This window comes from Vicia villosa, unplaced genomic scaffold (genome assembly GCF_029867415.1).
Source record: "Vicia villosa cultivar HV-30 ecotype Madison, WI unplaced genomic scaffold, Vvil1.0 ctg.004306F_1_1, whole genome shotgun sequence".
NCBI lineage: Eukaryota > Viridiplantae > Streptophyta > Magnoliopsida > Fabales > Fabaceae > Vicia > Vicia villosa.
Genome location: NW_026706408.1, coordinates 1 through 27,439, shown reverse-complemented (window position 1 = coordinate 27,439; position 27,439 = coordinate 1). Strand labels below are relative to the sequence as shown.

The 27,439-nt window shown below is 35.2% G+C and overlaps 1 long non-coding RNA gene and 2 pseudogenes across 1 annotated transcript; 1 reads left to right on the top strand and 2 right to left on the bottom strand.

The window, feature by feature from the left end:
* Positions 1-10,043: 10,043 nt before the first annotated feature.
* LOC131641944 (cytochrome P450 94A2-like) lies at positions 10,044-24,931 on the bottom strand (annotated as a pseudogene).
* Positions 21,776-23,841, bottom strand: LOC131641945 (uncharacterized). Its single transcript, XR_009295682.1, has 3 exons — positions 23,734-23,841; positions 23,553-23,630; positions 21,776-21,996 (listed from the first exon to the last, which is right to left on the bottom strand). It is a non-coding gene; the product is annotated as an uncharacterized LOC131641945 (long non-coding RNA).
* A 336-nt stretch (positions 24,932-25,267) lies between the features above and the next one.
* Positions 25,268-27,400, top strand: LOC131641943 (glutamate dehydrogenase-like; annotated as a pseudogene).
* The last annotated feature ends 39 nt before the right edge of the window (positions 27,401-27,439 follow it).

Below are 27,439 nucleotides of genomic sequence, written 5' to 3'. Positions count from 1 at the left end.
GATAATCAACTCTGAAACACATAAAAAAATATTTCAACCACCAATACGATTGAATTTAAATTTAATTTTATAAAAAAATACGGCACGTCAAAGTCAATAGTAAGGAGTTATATGAAAGTTAAAAGTAGTAGTTTCAATAGAAATTATTATATAAATTACACAATTGCATAAGTGTAAAAGTAGTAGAAAAATAGGCTACACCAAAACAAAATATTTCCTTTATATATTATTATAGATATTTTCTCTATAGATAATAAAATCAATTTACTCGATTTTTATTAATAATAATAATAATAATGATAATGATAATAATAATAATAATAATAATAATAATAATAATAATAATAATAATAATAATAATAATAATAATAATAATAATAATAATAATGTTAGTTTTTTACATAAATGATAAAACCAAAAAACCTAAACATTTTTACAATCAAAAGTAAATTTATACTATATAAAAAATAAGATATATTGAATTTATAGTGTTTGTTGTGTCCATGTTAATTTTTTTTGTAAATAATAATAAATTTTAACGATAAAAATATATGTGTATCATTTATAGTTCTCTATTTATTATTTTCAATCTCTCTCCATAACAAATTTATATTTGGCTTAAATACATTTTGATCCTTGTTCTGATAGTTGGTCCAGTGGTGATTGGCGCTGGACTTGGTAGGGAGAACCACTCGCAACTGCGATCGGGAGGGGGATGGAACCACTTGATGCCAGAACTCGCCCCCGAACCGGACTAAACCGGTGGTATAAAGCCAAAAAAAAAAAAAAACTATTGCAAGATGACTAACATGCTTATGCTGGTATTCAAACTCCACTCACCATGCTTTTACTTGAAAATAAGTTGTGCATAGAGTAACATGAGTCCCACATAGCTTTTGTTTGATTTTCAATTAGAGTTTATATAGGATATTCAAACAATTATGTTCACATGTGAGTCGTAGATAAGTTGTAATAAATTAGGCTTAAAAAAAGCCACATTTAAAAATTAATTAATATAAACTAATTAATTAATAAATTAATTTATTAAGTGAAAAATTATTAGATAATAAATTATCTTAGTCATTAATGCCACTAATTAATTTATAAAATAAATAAAAATATTTATAATTTATATTAAAATAGAATTTAAAAAGAGTAATAATTTATAAAATAAAAACAATTATTTTTAATTAAAAATGACATAAAATTGACGTGGCATAGTGCCATGTCATTTTAAGGGCGCCACATATACAAAAATGGAGGGGGACCAAATAAATCTCAAGTGAGCTAAAGTTTAGGACAAAAAATCTGGGTTTTAAAATATGAGGACTAAAACTTAAAAAACTTGAAAATAGGGGGACCAAAAGTATATTTACGCCTTCATATTTTTAAAGTCGTGCAACTTGACAACAACATGAACATCTCTTATGACTAAAAACAAAATAAAAACTAGTATACAAAAATCTAATACTAATGGAAAAGAATTACAGGCCCAAGGCAGGAGAGCCTAGGTGGCCTACCCCTTGAGTCGGGCATGACCGTAACTTTGATTTACACGAAACCAACGTCAAAATGATGGGGTGAACGTAAGTGATATTTTAATCAAGTTTGAATTTTGTTTTTGAATAATTTTATTTTACCAAATTTTGAAATTGGTATTTTTAGTGTATTTTAATATCGTATTTTTAAATATTTATTCATAAATGATCGAAAACGAAACAATTGGAGGATGAGGAGTCAAGAGAGTAAAAGTTCTACATGTGAACTCAAATCTGTATATGGAAGCATGATAAAGATATGATCTTACTCGGGGTGATCCTGGAATGCAATTGTGAACAAAAACATCTAAGGTAAGGGCGCTTCCCCATACTGATTATAACGAAACTAGTAGTTAGTTATTATAGAATAAAATGATATAATGCATAATTGTTCTAAAGAGAAGAGAGAATTGAAGTATAGTGTTATTCCATAAATTGTAATTCCTTGTTCAAATTGTGAATAATAGTTTGATATATGGTGTATTTGAGTATGATTATGTGATGTTGATGAATATTTATTTGGTGTGTGATTGTTATTATTATGTGTGGTTGTGATGTGAATCGATTATACTTGGAGATGGGTGATTATGTGAAATAAATTTTAAGATGACGTGTTGGATGGTGTGATACTATATGATTATATGATTTCTTAAGTGGTCTGATTTGCATTTGCATCATCATTTCGTGGCATATGCATTGTTTGTCGTTGTGGCGGGTTGCCTTAGTGGCGGATTGCCTTAGTGGCAGGTTATTTTCCCGATTGATATGTGATGAATTATGTGTGGTGTCTTAGTGGCGGGTTGATTATATCTCGATCATGTAGTTATAAGAGCATGCATATTCATACATAAAGATAATTTTAAAATAAGGATTTTTGTGAATTTGATTTCTCTTAAGCTATTATGTTTTGTATGATTTGTTTTATAATATCGTACTGTATGTTTTATTTGATTTCTCTTAAGCTATAATGTTTTGTATGATTTGTTTTATAATATCGTACTGTATGTTTTATTTGATTTAATAAGGACGTGTTAGCTGGGAATTTCGACGAATGAGAAAGTATTAAGGTGAAATAAAAATTGTTGAAAAGAAGAGGTATTTCGAAGAGAAGTTCAAGACTAGCTTATGAAGGTTGTTCAAATATTAAGCTTATGAAATGTTTTTATTGCTAGAAGCTTTAGTGAAGGGAGTTACTCTCGAAAGGCAGATGAAATTTAGAATATTCTTGAAGGCTTTCGAAAGAGACTGATTCGACTGTCAAATTGGTTGGTTTGGCACCTCAAAAGGAAAAAGATTCAAATTCAAATGGTCGATGTTATCTCGAAAGGACGCATGGAAGCCTTAGAAATCGAGAAGCATGCAAGCAATGAACGTGGCATTCCGATAGGAAAAGGCCGTTATGGTTGAACTAATATAAATTAGAATCTTAGCGTTAGGATTTAGTGTGTTCAATTCTGTACAAACACTCAATAATACTCAAAGTACCAACTTATATCTAGAAACGAGTTTCTGAGAATGCACATATGATTCACCACAATTTATTTAAATTACCAGTTTTTATCTTTACCAAAGTCTTTTAGATTTCGTTACCTTCGATTCAAAGTCTTTTAATTTCCTGCCTTTATTTCATTTTAAACATTCCCTTTACTTGTAAACTAGTCATAACAATCGAAAGAATGTGTATCAGAAAGACATCAAAACATCAAAATAAAACACATGTCCTAGGATCAATCTAGTCGATCCTGCAAGTAACCAGAACATAGTTTTTTTGGGAAGACTAGCGCTTGTTTACCAAATTTCAGGATAAACAAATTGGCACGCCCAGTGATCAGTGTCTATTTTTTGAGTCACAAATTTGTTTATATTTTTCTTTTATTTTAGTATCATTCTGATTAACATTGTTGCATGAGACTAAGGAGTGGAAAATTATCCAACACCAACGAACCACTACCAAAAGGGAATACAATAGAAAGATGGCAAACCTACCCAATAACAATGTAAAACAAATTCGTCCTCCGATAGTAGAAGCCATGGTCGCTGCAAGTATGACCGAAGCCATACCATCTAGTTAAGGTACAACGACCATTCCTTCGACGACAGGTTCGATGGCCATACCCTCGAATGCTCAGAGTGGACCAAATGTCTCCTCTGCAATGACTCAAGATCAACCCATGACCCTAAGACCCCCAAGATTCAATGTATCCAGGCCATATACACTAGGATTTTCCATCCCAATGCGAGATCCCCCATATGACATGCCAACGTCTTTTATGGCAGATTTACATAGTAGTACATCCACATAGACGAATCTGTTAACATCCTCATTCTCACAATTACAAGGATCAGGTTCTGGTGTTAATAATTTGGGTCAAAATATCTGACCAATAGGATTCTCTACCCAATTGCCTACACTAACCACAAATTCCTCGACGATTTTGAGGTAGCAAATATATGAGAGTAATCACAAGATGGTAGGGGTAGTCGCTCAACAAATGAGTACTATCTTCAACCCTTTAATCAATAATACAACCCAGACGAACTTACAAAATGCCCAAGCGAACCAACAAATGGCAGCGCAAATGGGGCAAATTGCATATTTCATTGGGGCTCCCAGGGAACAAATTCGACCACCTCGTCGTGATTGGATGAGAGAAAAACAGGGTGTACCGTTTGAAGAGGATCTAACAATTAACCAAGCCCAGCCAGTCCCATAAAATATTGGCAAACAAAATCAGGGAATAAGGGTCAAACCACCCAGAAATCAACATGATATGCCTAGGTAAAAAGAACCACAAAAGGTTATGTTAGTTGATCAAAAAACCAGAATCCTGATGAGGTTATCCAACGCGTTCGACAAAACGAGATGTTAGGAGAAAATAACTTGGAGGCCATGATCGAAAGGATAATGGCACGAAATAGGGTAAATGTTAGCCTTCAAAGGCCAAATTATACTTCCCTCACATTAGAGTACATCTTGCAAACTGAATTACCTAGGGACTAGAAAGTCCCAAAATTCACGAAAGTCTTTAGTGACACCAGTGAATCAACCGTCGAACACATAGCCATGTATCTTACCGAGGCGGGAGACATAGCGAATAACGAAAATATAAGGATAAAATATTTCCCTAGTTCACTAACTAAGAATGCGTTCACTTGGTTTACCACCCTCTTAACCAATTCCATCCAAGATTGGCCTCATTTGGAAATGTTATTCCATGAACAATTATATATAGGCCAGTCAAAGATAAGTCTGAGAAAATTGGCCAATGTGAAACGTAAGTTTAGTGAACCCGTAGATGAGTATCTCAACAGGTTTCACCTATTAAAGGAAAGGTTCTTCACACAAGTTCCTGGACATGAATTGGTTGATATGGCTGTAAGAGGGTTATATTTGTCTATAAGAAAGAAATTAGATCCCAATTATCATAGAGATATGGCCTAATTGGCGGACAGAGTTTGACAAGTAGAGCGCTTGAAGGCTGAAAAGGCTAGAGCGAACTGAAGTAATAAAAAGGAGAGGGTTGCATATGTCGAGGCCGATGAGGGTGAACAAGACATATGTAATAACCCATTTAGCCTTAAAAGAAGGCGAAGTGGACCTGGATGAGTTAAAGCAAGGTCCACCTTGTCTTTGTAAAATGTTAACCCCTTCAAATGGGAAGAACCATGTCAACCCAAAGAAAACTGAGGAGAGGTTACCACTGGGAAGGAAATTCTTTTCACCAAGACAATGAAAAATCAATGAGAAGAGATTGGAGAATCTAATGGAGGATGAAGACGTGCTGAGTGAAAATTTTGAGTCAGGCGGAGAATCTTCCCTCAACTTAAATTATAATGTTGTTTCAGTATTACCCTATGAATACAACCAAGTAAGAAAGGTAGAGGAAGATGAAGAAAATGATGAGATCGAGATGGCCAAACATAGGCATGTGTGTTATTACATAATGAATAATGGTGCAGTCGAAGAGCGGAATGCGTTCTTCGAACGCCCAGATCAAAGGATGAAAAATCACCTGAAACCCCTATTTTAAGAGGAAAATTACAAAATGTTGGGATCAATAAGATCCTAGTAGATGGAGGGGCATCAGTGAACCTGATGCCACAATTCATGATAAGGATGATCATGATGTTTGACAAAGACATCAAGCCTCACAACATGGTGCTTTCGAATTATGAAGGCAATTGGGCCAAACTCTGGGAGTCATCCAAGTGGATTTGACAATGGGTTTGATCACTATACCCACCATGTTTATGGTAATTGCTGCGAGAGCTAAATTATAACTTATTGTTAGGCCGTGAACGGATTTGTGGCATGGGGTAGTCCCATCTTCACTTCACCAAAGGATTGCGATTTGGAGGGAAGATGGAATAGTTGAAAATATAGAAGCGAATCAAAGTTTTTATATGGCGGAGATTAATCATGTGGACAGAAGGAATTTTGATAGGAATCTAGCCAATACAGGACCATGCAATCCTGCAGGTGATATTTACTCACCAACAAAGAATGCCCTTTACAAACAATGCACAGAATTCAAGTAAATGACATGAAAGAAAGACATAAAAGGCAACATGAATTTGTGAAATAAAGGAAATTTATTGCATGAATATAAAATGGTACGCAAACGTACATTTTCAGAAAGTAACGCTTGGTTCTCATTTCAGCACCGAGATTGAGAGTTTTCTTTAGTAATATAGGAATGCGGACCTCCAAAAACTACAAACAATACTACTTATATAGACATCTAAAATAATAATTTCCCTAACGGTCGACTAAGCTTCTGCCACCACGCGTCCCAACCATGCAGCTTTCATACCTCAGTCTTCCACGCGTCTCATTGGAAAACCGTCCGATCTTATCTCCTTAAGTTCGACTTCGACCAACCTCTGCCTAGAAAACACATGAATATTTCCAAGTCTTTTCTTCCAAGTATAATACTAGTGAAATCTATCGCTATCGACCATGTTCTTTACTAAAGTCGAACGCTCTTCGACAAAAACCCCTAAAACTTCCTATTTTGGATTGACATGCTTCCAAATCACGCTGTAAACAATAAGTCGAAATTCAAGGGTAACAAATTGCCCCCTCAAAAGGCCAATTTTCGACTGAAACTTTGTAGGAGAAGATTAGCGTTTTGACTTCTTTATACTTTCAACTTTCCAAAACTGGCGTTAATGCCATGATTACGCTACGACTTCCAAGATAACAATCATCATCACCTAAACCCTAGGTAGTGGGCTCATAACTGCCATCACCCCCAAAACTCTGTTTTCAAAGTAAATGAAAAGATGTTTCTTTTTACTCCCTTAGTTAATGAAGTATTCCACTGGTCAAACACCCCCTAAAAAAGAGCTTATTACCATTTTGTTAACACTTTTACCACCTGGCATTTTATCAATCTCTCTTGAAAATTTTCTTTTCCACCTTCTTCAAGCTTCAACAATGGCCACTTCCACTACTTACGACACTGGTACTAATCCCTTAGCTGCAATCATATCGCACGAAGATGAAGAAAAAGGACTGGTCTTCGCTCCCCAACCTCCATCTGATGAAATGAAAGTTACTATTTCAAAGAACCAAATGTTGATTCCTTACCAAGCTTCTAATAAACTCTTGGCTTTCACGGGACCGTATCCTGACCACCGATCACACCCTAGCAAGGTAAACTCGTTCTTTCCTTCTTTTTCTTCCACTATGCTTGTTGCGTTTGAGAAAAACCGTCAACTTGACCTAAAGTTCATGGATCCGACGATAAGAGTATTCCGTTCGACTCCACCACATGGAAACAATGACTATTTAGCTTGGATTAACAAGGTTTAGGCGAAGAAACAACAAAGGTGGGAAGAATTAGGCATCATTGATGCTATTCAACTTTCAAGAAATGGCCATAGGGCCAATTCCTGCATGCTGCTCGCCTCCCTTTTCTTCTGGGAAGGTTCGACTAACACCTTCCATTTCCCTTGTGGAATGATGACACCTACGCTCTTTGAAGTAGCAGCTATTACAGGGATTTCGCCTTTAGGAGAAACCTTCGACGCCACACTCCTGACAAAAATGTAATTCAATTTCAACAATGCCACCATCACCTAATATATTATGGAACATCATGTCACAGACAATGCTAAAGTCTCTGACGAAGAACATGTAACCTTTTTAACTTTTTGGCTATCATACTTCCTGTTTTGCCATGGGTCCCTTCAGGTAGCAAAAGCCTATATACCTATGTCCATTCAGATACACGAAGGTCAAAAGATTTCTTTAGGCAAACTTCTACTAACCTATCTCTATCATGCACTAGGTTTAGCCTCATTAAGGATAAAACACCTTCATTTGACTCCAAAACAGCTATCTTTGTCAGGACCTTACTGGTTATTACAGCACTAGATAAATGCCACATTTGAGTCACACATAGGTTTCACTATATCACCAGCTATCATGGAAGTCATGCATGATCAAAGTGTCGAAGGCATCAAACTCACTCTGCAGACTCCCCAATGTGAATCTAACAAAACGAACTTCATGAAGTTCGTCAAACTTTTCCTAGACTGTAAGGTTTTCCTTTCGTATATGGCCCCAATTTCTAACAGTTGTTTTGGCCCCAACTGGTTCAGGGTTGTTTTTCCAGGAAAGACACCGACAACACACGCTCATCTGAATGCTATCTGGGCAGCATTTTAGACTCCGACCCTTCTATATCATAGAATAGAATCGACTGGCAAGTGCTACGGGTTTAGAGGTTATCAACCTAATCTGGTATCTCGAAAATTTGGCCTCATCCAAATGCTACCAAAGAGTCTTTATACTTGTGCCAATGACATAATGGATACAAAAGCGCATTCAACAAAGAAAGAGTTGCAGTCCTTACTTGGAAAAATAAATTTCTTAAGAAGATTTATTTCAAATTTAAGTGGATGAACTCAGGTATTCTCTCCCCTTCTGCATCTGAACAAGGAGGTTTCGAATGAAAACAAGAACATCAAAAGACATTTGACAAAATCAAACAATACCTTGATCAACCTCCAATCTTGTCACCCCCTTGTAAGAACAATAACATTAAAGTCCTTTGCCAATATATGTTTATTTGTTGACTTTTGTATTTGTTATTGTTTCATCTTATAATAATTGTTTTCTTAATTATGAATTCAACGTGTTCTTTTTAAAATGTTAATGGAATAATATTATTCATTTCACATGAATTACAAACAATTTAAAATTGTTTTAAAATTATTTACAAAATCCATTATATTAGCTAACAAACATTTCTTTATAATAAAATTGATAAAATCTTAATTAAGAAATATTAAATTAATATTAAATAATTAAAAATTAAATTAAATAGTTATTTATCACAAATTATCATTTAAAAATTAATTAATTTAATTCAACAAAAAAATATTTATGTCTTTTTATATAATTTGACACTTTTTTCTCTTATATTTCCTTTTTCTTTACTTTTATATTAAACAATACATCAAATTTATTCTATTTCTATTCCTTTTCTCTTTTTTTTCACACCCTTTTTTACATCTTTCCCTCTTTTCAACTTCACCTCTCAATGGTTAAAAAAAAAAACTTCACCTCTCAACCAAACACACCATAAATAAAAAAGTTAAGAGTTTTCACCGGAAACTTTCATTATCTATACAATTTTGACGAACATATGTTTTACCGTCCAACTCATTATTAGGAGTGGAAATAGGCTGAACCGAGATAGAGTTTACAAAGCTCAAACCTGACCTACTAAAAATTTTAAAATTTAAGTCTGACCTGAGACCTATCATAGGCTTATTATTAGGCTTGAGTCTGACCTTTTCGAAAGTCTGTTTGACCTATTAGACTACATAAAAACTTATTTTATTTGAAAAATTATAAATAAGCAATTCAACTAATGTTTAAATAGACTAACAAATTAAAATATCAATGAAAATAAATGGTTGTTTGTATTTACTTATTCAAGTTTACCTATTAACACAAATTTCACGATACTATTTATTTAAGAGAACTTATGAAAACAACTAATGACATTGTTCACAAGTTTTTTTTTTAACTTATCTTCGCTAGTTCTTCAAGATAATTAAAATTTTATTTTATATTTTATTTTAAAGTACAAATAAAATATAATAATAATAATAAATTTATTCTTATTTATTTAAATAGGTAGGTCTAATAGTCTTTATGGACAATTTTTTGTGAGCTAAGGCTTAATCTTTTAAATAAATAGGTTTATAAAAGAACTTAAAGCATTTTCTATTTAAAAAAAAAAATCTGACCTAAGTTGTGTAGACTAAATTGTAGCCTGAGTTCCTGCCTTATTCCCACTCCTAGTTATCATAAAATAATAGTGTTCATTTGTATAAAATTAAAGAAAACAGTAACAATCATACAAAGATCATTTAAAGGAACATCTTATGAAAAAAAAAAAAAAAAACTAAAACTACAAAGTGGTTGTACACTACCAGTCTACCACCTTATTATTTTTTGTTACAATCACAAAGCTACTATTATTTTCATTCACTAGCGTGGCTACACTTCTCAACCCGTATCGGAAAGCCACCTTTCATTATCGAGGTAAGGTTCACATCAAACACCGGATCAACCCCTTCGGCCATAGCCGGAACCAACCTAAACTCTCTCAGAACTCCGGCAACCACTCTCTTCATTTGCAAGAACGCCATTTCTTTCCCTAAACACACCCTTGGCCCAGCTTGAAATACTGGATAACTAAAAGGATCCATCCCACCAAAACTCCACTTCCCATCCTCATCCCGACTTAACCACCTCTCCGGTCGAAACTCAGCCCAATCAGGTCCCCATATTTTCCCAGACCTTCCCATAACATATACATGATATATCACTCTCCACCCTTTCTTTATCACAGTTCCATCCGGCAAAACATCGTCGAATGCTGCTTCTTTAGAATCCACCGGAACCGGAGGATATAGCCTCATACTCTCGCATAGCGCCGCATGAGTGTAAACCATATCCTTCACCTCATCGTAACCCACAGTCTCCGATTGTCCAGTAATCTCTTTGAGAATCTCATTCTCAACATGACTATGGTTAGAGAGTAACCAAAAGAACCATGTGAGTGCCGCTGAAGTTGAATCTCTACCAGCAAGAATAAAGCTTATTACGATATCAATAACAAATGATTCATCTGAATGACCAGAACTTAAAAAACGCGATAAAAGATCCAATGATTCCAACGTCGCTCTTTCTTTAAGATCTTTTTTCTTATCCCTAACGATTTTAGTGGCGAGTCCTCTTACTTCAGCAACTGCTTCTTTCAGTCGTCGCTCTGATCCGATGTTCAGCATTTTCTTCACTTTCCATAGTTCTTGAGAATCTGAGAACAAGACGAAAAATAAAGTGTATTCTTCATATTGAATTAAGAAAAATGAATAATGTTACTTTACAAATGCAACAGGATGGCTTTAAATACCCTGTACACCTAACAAAGACTCTAACAACTCAATAACTAATTGTATACACACCTAGAAATACAAAGAATCTGTATACCCACAGTATGTACAAAAATAGATGATAATACACCCACTATACTCTTAATATCCCCCCTCAAGTTGGACTATGTAAATTACATAAACCCAACTTGGAGAGAAAAGGAGTGAAAGATGGACCATGAAGTGGCTTTGTGAAAACATCGGCCAATTGAGAAGCCGAGGGAACAGGGAGCAGATGTATAATTCCTTGTTGAATCTTCTCTCGAACAACATGACAATCGATCTCAATGTGCTTTGTACGCTCATGGAAAGTAGGGTTATGAGCAAGGTGAATGGCAGACCGGTTATCACAGTAAACAACAGCAGGCTTGCTGGGAGGAAAATGAAGATCAGCAAGAAGATAGTGAAGCCATTGAATCTCACAAGTAAGGTTGGCAAGAGCACGATACTCTGCCTCCGAAGAAGAGCGTGACACAGTCTGTTGCTTCTTGGACTTCCATGAGACAAGAGAAGATCCAAGAAAAACACAGTAACCGGTGATGGATTTGCGAGTTTCTGGACAACATGCCCAGTCAGAATCAGCGAAACCAGTGAGTTGTAGAGTAGTATCTGCTGCGAAGAATAGACCTTGAGCAGGGGCAGACTTCAAATACTTGAGAATGCGAGTGGCAGCTTGAAAATGAACTTGCAGTGGCTTGGAAACATATTGACTAAGCTGTTGTACTGCATATGAAATGTCTGGGCGTGTTGTAGTGAGATAAAGAAGGCGCCCAATAAGTCTTCTATAACGAGATTCATCTGCAAAGGGAGAAGAGTCAGTAGCAGAAAATTTTACTGCAGGATCACAAGGTGTGGTGACAGGTTTGGCGGCTAAGACACCACTGTCCTGCAACAGATCCAAGGTGTATTTTCTCTGGTTCAAGACAATCCCCTTCGTAGAACGAGCTATTTCTAATCCCAGAAAGAATTGAAGAGGACCTAGATCTTTAATTTTAAACTTAGAATGCAACAGTTGCTTGACAAAGTGAATTTCTTCCATAGAATTTCCTGCAAGAACTACATCATCCACATAAACCAGTAAAATGGTAATGAGATTGTCAGTAGTTTTGGTGAAAAGTGAGTGATCAGCTTGAGATTGGATATATCCAATAGAAATCAGAGTGGTAGTAAGTTTGTGGTTCCACTGTCTGCTTGCTTGTTTGAGTCCATACAAGGACTTGTGTAACCTGGAAACAGGACTTGAAAAAGAAGTGTTAGGAGCAGAAAATCCTTGGGGGAGAGACATATAAACCTCCTCATTAAGATCACCATGGAGGAACGCATTGTTCACATCCAACTGTTCCAAAAACCAACCATGAACAGCAGCAAGAGCTAGTAAAACCCTTACGGTAGTGAGCTTAGCCACAGGACTAAAAGTCTCAAAATAATCCACACCCTCCAGCTGAGTGTATCCTTTGGCAACAAGGCGTGCCTTGTACCTGTCAATTGTACCATCAGCTTTGTACTTGATTTTGTATACCCATTTACAACCAATGGTTGTCTTACCAGTGGGCAAGTCAACAACAGACCAAGTATGATTCAGATCAAGAGCATGCAGCTCATCCTGCATAGCTCTCTGCCAACACTCTTGTTTAGAGGCTTGGTGATAAGTTGAAGGTTCAGAATTAACAGTAATAGAAGAGCAAAAATTTTGATAACTAGGAGAAAAATGATTATAAGACAAAACAGAAGATAAAGGATAAAGAGAAGAAGGAATACCTGAAAGATTATCAATAGAGCTAGTCAAATTACAATGGAAGTCATCCAAATATCTAGGTGGGAATTTTGTTCATGTTGACTTCCTTAAAGGTGGGACAACAGGAGATAGGTCTGGTGAGGGAGAAGGTGAGTTTATTTGAGTAGGAGAAGGTGAGTTGGTTGGAACAGGAGAAGATAAAGAAACTGGTGTAACACGTGAGCTAGGAAGAGAAGTATCAGTATGATTAGGTAATATAGGTGGGGAAATTGTGTCAATGGTTGATGGTTCAAGGGCAGAAGTAGGAAGAGGAGAAGGATCAATGGAAACTTTATCAATATTCTGAACTTTAAAAGGAAATTGAGCTTCATAAAAAATGACATTTCTAGAGGTAAGTAATTGATGAGATTTAAGATCATAAAGAAGGAAACCCTTCACACCATCAGTATAACCTAGAAACACAGTTTTCCTAGCACGGTGCTCAAATTTGGTTCTATGGGAATGTAATGTAGATGCAAAAGCAAGGCAACCAAAGACTTTGAGATGAAGAAGGGTGGGAGGTTGTTGGAAAAGAACTTGGTATGGGGTTTGATCTTTCAAAAGAGGGGTTGGTATTCTGTTTATTAAATGGACAGAATGTTGGATGGCAAAATTCCAGAGGTTAAGAGGTAAATTGGCTTGAAATGACAAAGCTCGAGCGACATTAAGGATATGTTGGTGTTTACGTTCGACAATGCCATTTTGTTGAGGTGTCTCAACACAAGATTTATGGTGTATGATACCTTTGGAAGAGAAAAAATCATTCATCAAAAATTCTGGTCCATTGTCACTTCTTAGACATTTGAGTGTAGTTTGAAATTGGTTTTCAAGATAAGTAATGAATTTGGTGAGATGAGAACGGGTTTCAGCTTTTGTTCTCATTAGAATAACCCCAGTAAATCTAGAAAAATCATCTACAAGGGTAAGAAAATACTTATGGCCTTGGGTAGAAGGTTGAGAATAAGGCCCCCAAATATCGGCATGCAATAGCTCAAAAGGTTTGGTAGTTTTGGTTAAACTGTGAGAGAAAGCTAGTCTTTTTTGTTTAGCATAATGACAAATATCACAAGGATGTTTATTGTTGTGAAACTTCACAAAAGGGAACTGTTTAGACATGCAACTATGTCTATTAAGAGGTATATGACCTAATCTTTTATGCCATAAATCAGATTCAGTACAAACAGCAATATCAATTTCATTAAATGTTGAAGTTTCATTACATGGTGCAAGTGTATGAGGTGTTACAGAAGTAGTATTTGTGTGAGAAGTGGAATTGTGTATAGTATTTTTAATGGTGGACTTACTAAGGGTGATACAATGATTGTCATGTGAGAGGGAAATGTCACTAAGAACAGAATTACACTTAGCTATAGGTAGACTTATTATGTAGAGACCACGAATGAGACTAGCTATACCAATAATCTTCCTTGTATTTGCCTGCATAATGGACAAAGCAGAAGAGTAAAAAAAAACAGAACACTTGCTTGACTGAGCAAGTTGTGGACCAGACATTAAGTTTGCATGGAAGTGAGGAACATACAAAACATTATGCAAGCATAAACCATTTGAAAAATATACACTGCCAGCTAAAATAGCTACAGCAGTGGTATTATTAGGTAAACTAATGTGGATTGGTTTGATGGAAAAACAATTTTGTAAAATACTTAAATTGTGGGTGATATGGTCAGTGGCTCCTGTATCTACAATCCACATATCTAATTCACTGTTATAGGTATAGACATTACCAGAGGCATCAGCATTGAATACTGCTGCAGAGTTTGCAGGATAATAAGGAACAAGAGCTGTGTTGGCAGAGTGAGATCCAGAACTTGCTTGCAGCTTTGATGCTTGAAGCAACTCGAGTAGTCCTTGATATTGCTCACTAGAAAGAGAAATGTTACCAGTCCTTGAATCAGTAGTGGCTGCCTTTTCCTCCTCAGTATGACTGCTTCCTGTTTTTGCAGTCACATTTGCAGCACTTGCAGAGTTGTTGTTGGAATTATTCTTTGACTGATAACCAGGGGGAAATCCATGAATAAAATAGCAGTGTTCAACTGTATGATTTGTCTTACCACAATTGGTACAAAGCCTATTTCCTCCCTGTGATCTACCACCTCTACCACCACGAAATCTTCCACTAAAACCACCTCTACGGTTTTGAAATTGAGAACCATTACCATTAACAGCATTGGCTTGAACATTATTCACAAAATTATTCTTATTAGTATCCAGATCAGTAGCAACAGGAGCATCAAATTGCCTTTCTTGTTGTATAACCATAGAGAAAGCCTTAGAAACAATAGGAAGTGGTTCCATCATCATTATATTAGACTTCACATGAGAGTATTGCTCATTCAATCCTTTAAGAAACCAAATAGTGTAATCCTGATCTCTATAAACCTTGGTAAACCTAGTCGCATCACAAGTACAAGGAATTGCACAGCTACAAGCAACTAGAGGCCTAAAATTTTCCAATTCATCCCACATTGATTTCAATTCAGTATAATATTCAGAGACACCGAGATTACCTTGAGAGAAACAACAAATGTCTTCTTGAAGATCTGCAATACGGAATATATCTCCTTGATCAAAGCGATCATGAAGATCTTTCCAAGCATCGAAAGCCTTGTCAAAGTAAGCTATGGATTTCAGAACATTTGGTGAAACAGAACGTTGAATCCAGGACAACACCATACTGTTACATCGCGTCCACTGGTTGAAAAGTGGATCCGTCTTCACAGGAACGCCAAAAGTTCCATCAACGAACGAAATCTTGTTCTTCGAAATCAAACTGATGCGCATCGAACGGATCCAAGGCTGAAAGTTCTTTGTTCCTTCAAGAACAGGTGAAACGAGAGTAAGCGAAGGTGTTTCACTGGGATGAAGATAGTAAGGATTGCCATTGTTGGTGGCGAAATCGGAAAATGTAGTCGTCATCGCGATTCAGAAATCAAACCGAAGCAAATCGGAAAAAGTCTTCGAAAACGAAAACGAAGCAAACAGTGGAATAGATTCGCAGAAATCAATCGAAGTTCTGAACGAAGAAGAAAGAGGAAGTTAGGGTTTGATCGGAAGCGATGAACCAGAACTCATGTGAGCTCTGATACCATCTTGAGAATCTGAGGACAAGACGAAAAATAAAGTGTATTCTTCATATTGAATTAAGAAAAATGAATAATGTTACTTTACAAATGCAACAGGATGGCTTTAAATACCCTGTACACCTAACAAAGACTCTAACAACTCACTAACTAATTGTATACATACCTAGAAATACAAAGAATCTGTATACCCACAGTATGTACAAAAATAGATGATAATACACCCACTATACTCTTAATAATAGTAATGGAACCGCTGCGCTTAACCTCTCGCTGCTGATTTTCGAGCTGTCGTCAAAGGCTTTTGCAAACGGGATTTCGGGAAGAGAAGGGAGGAGATACTCTGGATCATATCCAAATGCGATTATGCAGATGTTATCGAATGAACACTACAAGAAATACTGCATTTTGCCAGGGGTTAAACCCCTCACTAAAGGCAAAAACCCCTCACAAATGCACAATTTGCGAGGGGACAACTCCCCTAGCAAAACAGGGGGTCGCAAATCCATTACCGAGGGGCTTTCCACCACGTTAATTTGCCAGGTGCTTTACCCCTCGCTAAATGACAATTCAAAATTCTGCACTGCACCCTACAGAAATAGGCACCAGCTAGCCGTCTGCAATGGGGCAGACTGCGTCAGAAATTTTGCTTGGGGTTAAGCCCCTCGCAAATTGTAATATATTTTTTTTTTGCTTGGGGATAAGCCCCTCGCAAACTGTTCTATGTTTAAAAAAAAATTAAATTTTCAAAACCGTAAATAACAATTAAAATATATATATATATATAATTATAATATAATTTATTAAAAAATATATATAATAATTCAAATTAAAATAAAATTATTATAATACATATAATAATTAATATTTAAACAAATATATTAAAAATTAAATTCCATACAAAATTACAATAATATTTAAAAATAAGTTTAAAATAGTTAACACAAATTGTTCCATACAAATTAAAATAAACATAAATATGAAAGTTTAATTATTCCCCCCATCTTGTTCCTCCTCTTCTTCATCAGCTCCTCCATATCCACTAGTTCCTCCAAATCCACCACCACCCATATTCTGTGAAGCAAAAAATTGATCAAACCTTTGTGACCGCTCATTTGCAATTCGCATTGCTTCTTGATACTCTTGTGTCTGCCTCCTCAATTCTTCCTGAAATTCTCTCCTCATTTCTTCCCGTAATTCTCTTTCTCTTCTTTGCATTTCCTCCTGCATCTCTAATTGTTTTCTCTTCATCTCTTCAATTTCCAAATTTCTTGCTGCTACTTGTTGTGCTGCCTCAGTATTTGCCAAGTTTCTCACAGTTTCAAGCATTTCGGCGGTTAATATAGGTGGAGTGGATGATCCTTCTCCATCAGCATATCTCATTTTGAAATCTCTACTACGCCGCTTGATATTTTTGGAATACCCTCCAGCACAATACACTCTCCCATTTTTCTTCTTTCCACCTGAAACCTTATACCAAGTTTGAAAACCAATACTAGGGTCAACAGGATACCCCGGTGGTGGTTCAGGTATTTCAGGATGCTCTGACAACTTTAGGGCAAGTTCTTTATCAAAATTCTCCTATAAAAAAATTAAATGTTATCATGATTCAAATAAACTATGTACATATAAAAATTATAAATAAAATATCTTTGATATAAAAATAACTTACTTGTGTGATTTTTGCGCGCTCGTCAATAAACTCTCCATTTCTCTTGAGATGAGTCTCCATGTGAAGCTCATTAAGAAGTGGAGTTCTGCCTAATTCTTCACGCTAAATAAGTAAAAAAAATTAATCATACATAATGCAACATTTAAATAATAGATTTAATAAAAAATTAATAAATTTATATACCATTCTTCGCGCAACTTCAGCCACACTAATACTTCCTGCTGCGTAGTTGCAGCCACCAACTTCAGATGCTCTATTTTTCTTTGCCTGCTCCGATATTTCCTTAAACTTATCAGAATTCCAATGATCAATAAGCTTTGGGAATATATCTTCTCCTATCCAACGTGGACGTGTCCCTTTTGCTTCCCATTTCAGTCTAACATTCCTCATAGTATCAGAAAATCGAGCAGCACATTTTGAGTGAAAGTTTTCTTTAATCGCGGCCTCATCTCTAACATCCCAAATACAATACTCCTACATTGTTATATGAATTTAAAAATATTAAATAAAGTAGAATCATGAATATCACAAAAATTAAAAAGGAAATGTCAAAATGAATAAGTAAATTATACCTTAAATGCCTGAAACCATTTTCCCTTATCATCTTCATGTACAGCTCCATAAGACGGCCAGAATTGTGTGTACTTCTCTTTAATAATATTTGTTATGATCGATACTGCCTGATGTGAGGGAACAATTCTAAACAACAAAAATCTTGAGTTAGTATTGATTAAATAAAACTCATATTTAAAATATAATATAAAAACACAAAGACTTACGATCCTGTATCGGGATAATATTTAAAAGTTAATATTACACAAGATACTATTTAAAAGTTAATATTACACAAGATACTATTACACAAGATAATATGTGAAATACTCAAGATAATATTACATATTCAATTTATTCATCATCATAATCTTCGTTGTCTTCATCGCATCTGATATTATTGTCTTCAGACTCTCCCAGCTCTTCATGCTCTTCTTCCATAGGATTTGTTGACAACAAGATACTTGCGTCAACTTGTTGACCATCAACTGCAGTATCACACAAACTTACAATCTCCTCGGTTTCAATTACCTCATTAACAGGTGAAATCTCATCATGTTGGTATGCAACATCTTCCATTAACTCATCAGTCTCAATGTGACCCATTGGGTTGGATTTGATTACAACACACCATTCTCGTTTCCGTGGGGTAATTGAAGGATAAGGTACATAATAAACTTGCCTAACATTATGTGCCATAATGAAAGGGTCATACTCTTTGTACTTTCTATCTCTTCGAATCTCAACAATGTTATACTTTTTATCAATTTTTGTTCCTCTAGAAGATGGATCATACCAATCACAATAAAATAAGACAACTTTATTTTCCGAGTCCATATAATTATAAACCAACTCGTAAATATGTGTGATAACCCCATAGAAGTCGTCCTCACCACCCTCTGTAACTCCTTTTACGACTACACCACTGTTTACGGTTTTCTTCCCTACACTCCATTCCTCAGTGTGAAATTTGTAACCGTTTACAAAATATGTGTGCCATTCATTTACACGTTGACTAGGGCCTTCAGACAAATTTCGCAAATGTATTAAGTCAGGACTTAGTGTAACAATACATGATAATTGTTGCTTAAACCATGTTGGAAAATAGGCATGTGTGTAACCAGTCGATGGTTGTTCGCCTGTGCTTTGATAATAGTAGGTACCAAATGCCCTATTTCGAAAAGAAAAAAAGGTTAGAGAAGGTAAATCTTAACCAATTAAACATATACACTTAATTTAAAATATACTTACTCAAGATATGGTTTAACTTCAACGCAGTTAATCAGCACATGAACATGAGCAGACTGCATTTCTTTTTGTGAAAGCCAATGCTCACTCTTCTTCCCTGCGGGACGGCCTGGACGACCGAAAACTGATAAGGTAAATTGACTTCTTTCACTAAAGTGAACTTCATTCCTTATGATTCTTGGAGACAACATCATGTGATTGAAATAATGAGAGCAAAAATGTGATGTTTCGCGATGTATATAATGTGCACAAATTGATCCCTCAACTCGTGCCTTATTTTTAACTGATCGCTTTGAATCACCCATGAATCGTTCAAATGGATACATCCATCTATATTGAACAGGTCCACCTAGAAAAGCTTCATAAGCAAGATGCACAGGGAGATGCTCCATAGAATCAAAGAAACCTGGCGGGAATATTTGCTCCAACTTGCAAAGAATGACAGGAATATTTCGGTCCAATTTAATGATGTCGTCTACTCTTAAAGTTGAAGCACAAATGTCTTTAAAAAATTGACTGATCTCAGTAAGTGGATTAAGCACATTCTTGGGCAGTGAACTGAATGCAATTGGAAGTAATCGTTCCATGAAAATATGACAATCGTGACTTTTCATTCCATGCAATTTACCAGTGTTGGCGTCAGCACATCTTGCCAGGTTAGAAGAATAACCATCAGGCATCCTCAATTCATTTAACCACCGACATACAGCTTTTGCTTCTTGGGGAGTAAGAGTGTAACAAGCCTTGGGTTTTAATAATTTTCCATTTGGTCGAGGTTTCAACTCCAATTCTTTTCGATTACAATAAAGTTCCATGTCTTTCCTAGCCTTCTCATTGTCTTTTGTCTTCTCATTATCCATCACCGTGTTAAGCACATTATCAAAAAAGTTCTTCTCAATATGCATAACATCAAGATTATGACGCAACAAATTATCCTTCCAATATGGGAGGTCCTAAAAGATACTTCTTTTTGTCCAATTATGGTCAACCCCATATCCTTTAATTCTACGTGCTTCACCATAGTCTGTAAATTTTGGTAGGTCACAAACATTATTCCATACTTGAGTCGATGACAATCGAGGGGGAGGTAGATCTTTTACTTTTATTCCTTTTCTAAAAGCATCTTTATTCCTTCTAAATTCATGGTTGGTAGGTAAGAACCTACGATGACAGTCAAACCACGAACTTTTCCCACCAAAGTCCAAAGTAAACGCTTTTGTGTGATTCATGCAATGCGGACATCCCATTTTACCATGTGTACCCCATCCAGACAACATGCCATATGCAGGAAAGTCATTAATTGTCCACATCAAAGCCGCTCGCATATTAAAATTTTGTTTACGAGACACATCATAAGTCCACGCTCCCACCCACAGCCTCTTGAGATCATCAATTAAAGGTTGCAAATAAACATCGATTCCCGCCTTTGGACTCGACGGTCCCGGAATGATGCATGTCAAAAACATGTAAGGTTTCGTCATGCACATCTCAGGAGGGAGATTGTACGGGGTAACAATAACTGGCCAACAAGAATATGCATTTCCTGAAAAATTATAAGGAGTGAAACCATCTGAGCATAATCCAAGTCGGACATTCCTAGGTTCAAGTGCAAATTCAGGATGAACTCTATCAAAGTGTTTCCATGCCTCGCCATCAGATGGATGTCGCATCATGCCTGAACTAATTCTGTTTGTATGGTGCCATGCCATTTGGCTTGCACTGTGCATTGATGCAAACATTCTTTGCAACCTAGGTATTATTGGTAGATAGAACATAGATTTCACTGCAATGCGATTTTGTCTTTGGTCAACTCCTTTACTGCTAACTAAATACCTCGGACTCTCGCAAAACTTACATTCCTCCAATTCCCCATCATTTGTACCAAATTCGTTGTCATAAAACAACATGCAACCTCTAATGCAACAATCAATCTTTTTAACTTCTAATCCCAACTTCGACACCACCCTCTTTGCATCATAATAACTTGTAGGCATGTTTTCTTTCACAGGAGTCGCGTCCAACATCAATCTCGCAAAGAATTCTAAACACTGATCAGGAACATTCCAATTTGATTTCGCAGCCAAAAGTCTCACACACATTGATAGCTTAGAGTCAGAAGACCCCTCAAACAATGGTATATTTATTTCTTTCAACAGCTGATAAAACCTTTGAGCTTTCTCATTCGGGAGCTCTTCTCCATCTAAGTCTTGTGGTTCATCATACACCACATTCACCCCTAATGCGTCAGTGAACATCTCCTCGACAAGATTAAATTGCTCCTGGCACTGCATATGTGATGAACTACTCCCTGGATCAACTCTATTTATATCTGGTTCTATATGAGTTTGACTGCTAGAAGCCTCTCTATTCATCTCCTGCATTGTTTCCCCATTAGATGTCCAAACCCAATAATTTGGCCTAAAACCCACTCTCTCCAAGTGACGCTTCACTTCACTAGGGTCACTGATAATATTTCTGCAACCACACTTTAAACACGGACACCTTACCCCTCCTTCCCTGCGACAACATTCTTGAGCAAACGCATACGAGAGAAACGCGGCAACTCCTTCCATAAAAAGTGGTTTAAGCCCACGTCGTCCAGGAAACATTCTATCGTACATCCAACTACGATAAAATTGGTAATGTTCCATACTGCACATGTGAATCATGTTTAATTATATTCAATATTTGTCTTTTTCTAAACATATTATGTAAAATATATTTACGTGGTTTTAGTCCTAAAAAAATATTTGTTTTTAAAATATATTTACTTGTTTTTAGTCCTAAAAATATATATACATGTGAATCATATAAAAACTATGTACTTGTTTTTAGTCCTAAAAAAATATTTGTTTTTAAAATATATTTACTTATTTTTAGTCCTAAACATACATACTTGCTTTTAAAAAATATATATAAACAAAAGCACACAAATTTGTGAGATATGAACATATATATAAACTATTTATTTATATAGCGTTTTAATAAATATATTGTCTTTAAATATTTTTTAGTCCTAAAAAATATTTGTTTTTAAAATATATTTACTTGTTTTTAGTCCTAAAAAAATATATACATGTGATCATATAAACTATATACTTGTTTTTAGTCTTAAAAAAAATTTGTTTTTAAAATATATTTACTTGTTTTTAATCCTAAACATACATACTTGCTTTTAAAAATATATATATATATATATATATATATATATATATATATATATATATATATATATATATATATATATATATATATATATATATATATATATATACAAAAGCACACAAATTTGTTAGATATGAACACATATATACTATTTATTTATATACCGTTCTAATAAATATATTGTTTTTAGATACTATTTTTTATTATATACAATAAAACTATCTTCAATATTTATCTTTTTCTAAACATAAACTATATACTTGTTTTTAGTCCTAAAAAATATTTGTTTTTAAAATATATTTACTTGATATTACTTGTTTATATATACTATTAATTTCAAAAGTACAAAATTTATATACTGTATTTTTATATAATAATATTAACTATACAAAATTTATATACTCTTTTTTTAAATACTTCTTCCTTTTAAACTATACATACTGATTTTAATATACTGATTTTAATATTATATACTTATTTTAAATATACTGACTATAATCTATTATATAATGATTATAAACTATTATATACTGATTTTAAACTATAATATACTTAATATTTTTAAACTATACATAGTACTGTTATAATATTATTAAGTATACATACTGTTTTTAAACTTAAATAAAAATTAGACTGTTTTCATTAATACAAAATAAAAAAGCTAATATTTTTTAAATAATATTGGTATAATATTTAAAATTCGTATTTTTTATTTAATATTTAAATAATTTTCTAAATAAAGATTATAATATTTACTAACACACATAAAAATATACCAAACAAAATCTTATTTTTAATACTAAACATAAATTATATTATTTATATTGATACTATATTTAAACTATTAATTTCAAAAATCAGCAACTATAGAATTTAATTTCGAAAAAAAAAAAAAAAAAATTCTAAACACATACAAAAAAAAATCTAAAGTGTAATCTATATATAACAAACACACAGAAAATTTATATATAACAACATACACACTATATATATACACTTCTATCATAAACACATATAAAAAAGTTCATAAATTTTATATGTACCTTATTTGAAGACAACTTTGGTGTAGACTTTGAAAATTTCCTTCAAAATATCAGAGCTTTATTCCAAGATTCTGCCTTCTAAGATTCAATTGTTGTAAAAAAAAAAAACGAAAATTAGATTATATATGAAATCAAAAAGAATGTATACTATTGTTGAGAGTAAGTTGAGGAGAATTTTTACCTTAAGTGTTGTTGAGAAGTTGAGAGGAATGGAGTTTTGAGAGAAATTGAGAGGGATGAGATTGAAAAGTTGAGGAATGGAATTGTGTTGTTAAAAGGAAGAAGAAAGATAAATAATAATAATGTTAAACGGTCCAATTAATGTGCAACGGATCTAATTCAGATATCAGCGAGGGGGGACCCGTCGGTAATGAAACGGTCCAATGGGGCGTGGGGGGACCCCTCGCAAATTGCAACCTTGAAACTTGGGGACTGCACGCGCAGACTGCTAGCACAGTTGATGAGACAATACTGTCTTTTTTCCGAGGGGCCTCCCCTCGCTAAAATCAACACTACTATTTCCTTGGGGATGCCCCTCGCTAAATGCTGCATTAGCTGTCCACCAAATTTTCTTTTTGGCGCCACTTTATTTTGCTTGGGGTATCCCCTCGCAATGCAGATTTTGAAAATCAAAATTTCCCTCTTCTTCTATTTGCGACGGGTATCCCCTAGGTATACAAATGCTGTTTTTTTTTTTTTGAAATTGTGGTTTGCGAGGGGCTTTACCCCAAGCAAAGTCATTTATTTGCGTGAAGATTTACCCCGGCTAATTCCCCTGGCTATTTCAAAGATTTCTTGTAGTGCGAAAAACGTTGTAGGATATCTTGAAAATCAGAGAGGACTGTTTTGTTGTTGTGAGCTTGGGAGAGAATAGGGAGAAGACGATCAGCAAGTTCAACATCAACAACGGTTTCAATGAATTTGCGGAGAGATTTAGTGTTGAATTCGTGGCTGGAGATTTGTCGTTAAATCTTCCAGGTTTCACCGTCGGTATTGAAGATTCCATCGCCAAGGAATTCAAAGAGACTTCGGTGAAATTGGAGACCTTTGTTGTAGTTAGGAAAGTTGGTTTTGAGAATGTGTTCCACCGCCGCGGGGTTTGCTGTGAAGACCACGCGGGCACCAAAGGCGCGATGGAATACGAAGGTTGAGGAAGGGATAGCTTGGAGAATGTCGGAGGTCCATTGCACGCGCCGGTGGAAGTTGGCTGCAAAAGAAACAGTAGAACCTACGATAGGATAAGCTTTAGAAATTGGGGTGGTGGTGGTGGAGGAGGAGGGTGTTTTTGAAGATGTTGATGATTTAGCTTTGCTTGAAAATATGAACCAAATTAGAGTTGCAGGGATAAGCAACAAAGGAACCAAAATTTCAAATTCCATCTTTAAATTGGACTTGGATTGCTGTCACAGTAAACAAATATTGAACTTAAATATTGAGATTGTTTATATTGCTTTTCTAATTCACTCTACAATTGTAGCTATATATAACAGACAGGGTCTGATATCTATAATATAAGAAAATTTACTGTTCTGGATTTCTCATAAATACCCTTTAAATATCTTAGTCTAATGTAATAATTTTGGGACAAAAAATGTCTTTTTCTTATTTGTAAAGTAATAATTTTCGGTGGCCAAATTTGTACAGTTTATTAACTATTTACTTTTTGTCAGATCACTTTTATTTTTTCCAAACCTCTTTTCTCCTCTACACGATAATCCAAACCGATGCATATCCCCAATTTGTTCTTGAAACCCTAATATTTTCTGCCAAAAAGCTACTATTCGGCTGCAAACATGAAGCATTTCACACGCTACTGTTTTGCTTTTTATCCTACACACAATCCTACCAATTGTCTCACCAACAAATACCTCTATCTCTCTCCACAACAATACATCAATCTCTTTTCCATCTCTTTACGCAACAAAGACATCCGACTCTGAGCTTCACTATGGCAAGATCTTGTGCGAATTTGCAGGACTTGAATAATCTTTTTGAACTGATGTTGATTTGGATTTATTTCAGGGTACTGATATTCACTGCAGAGTACCAAGTGTGCTTAAACAGACTTATGATTCTGTTTTAACGGTTAACAACACATATACCATCTCAAATTTCCAAGTTACTTTGAATGATCTTATGTTCAGACTTATGATTCTACTTGATCTAATTGGAACTCACATGGATGGGCTTGCACCTGATATGGGAACAAGACCACAGGTTAGTACTGCACAAACTTAGAAATTTCTGAAACTTTAATGTGAACTTTTGGAATTCAAATTATCTTATTGTATGGTATGTATGCAGACCATGGCATGGATACTTGCTGAATATTCCAAATTTCACAAATACTCGCCTGCAGTTGTGATTGGAAAACTGATAGTAAGTAGTTGTTTGTTTGTGATTCTAGCTTCATTTCCATGGCAACTGAGCTTAGAGAAAACCATGGTTAATAAACCATTCAATTTTCTAATTTTACTTTCTTTTTCAAAATAGGATTTTGGTGGATCTTTAGGTGGAGATACATCTACGGGAAGAGGAGTTCTCTTTGCAACAGAGGCGTTATTGAATGAATATGGGAAAAGTATATATGGACAGCGATTCGTTATTTAGGTATTTTATATGCCTATTATTTTATATCGTTAGGAATCGAACTCGGCAAGTTTACAATAACTGCAATGCACCGATCAATTGTGTAAGACTCTCTGGTTACGCCTTTTTTTCAGAACTATTTCGATTTTGGATTTAGCACTTTGATCGAAATCGTGTACTTTTTACAGGGTTTTGGAAATGTTGGTTCTAGGGCTGCACAATTGATTGATGAGAAAGGTGGAAAAATTGTTGCAGTGAGTGACATAACTGGAGCCATAAAGAACAGCAAAGCTATAGACATTCCAAGCCTATTCAAGCATACCAAAGAGACCAGGGGAGTAAAGGGATTTAATGGTGCTGGTTCATTTGATACAAACTCGATAATGCTATAAGACTATGATGTTTTAATCCCAGCAACTCTTGGGGTGTCATCAACAGGTGGTGCTTTTCTATTGTAAAGTTAAATGATAACAACAGAAAGATCTAAAGCTATTTCTCTTTGTTATTCTTTTGGTATTGTTGAAGGGAAAATGCAAATGATAACAACAGAAAGATCTAAAGCTAATTCACTTTGTAATTCACTTTATAGTAGAAGCAGCCAATCACCCAACTGATCCAAATCTTTGTTCTCTTGCATTGGCAGTTGCAACATTGTGATGGATTTCTATTAGTGTTGGCTCCTGTGAGTCCCGTGTTATATCTCCTGGTGGCAACCTGCTGTTGGGCTGCTTCTCTATATGAAGTGATCCAGTCGTCATCAACATTAGCTTTTGCCTGTTGTGAATCGTTTCTGGAGACTGATTCAGAGTTTGCGAAAACATGCTCTGCTGAATCTTCCCTTTCTTCTGGTACAACTTCATTGACTGCAATTATATTTGGAAGGTCTTTACCCGTGGCTAATGCCGGAGACTGCCGTGTTGTTTTGTCCCGGGCTGGAGGGGCTATAGAAATGTCCAAAGATCACAATCCCTTATGCATGAAACTAGCAACTTGAAGGAATGAAAGAATAGTGGAAGAGCTGGTCCATTGAGTGCTGAGCCAGAACTTAAACTGATGACATTGACGAAAGACGATGAGTTTCTGATAATCGGAAGCGATGGAATGGGATGTTTTTCGTAGCCAAAATGCGGTTGATTTTGCAAGGAGGGGGCTTCAACAGCATAATGATGTTAAACAATATTGCAAGGAAATAGTAGGTGAAGCAATAAAGAGAGAGGAGCAATAGATAATTTAATTGTTATTATGGTGTGTTTTCAATCAGATCCGCTCGCTTGGCACCTTTACCACCCAAAAGTCTC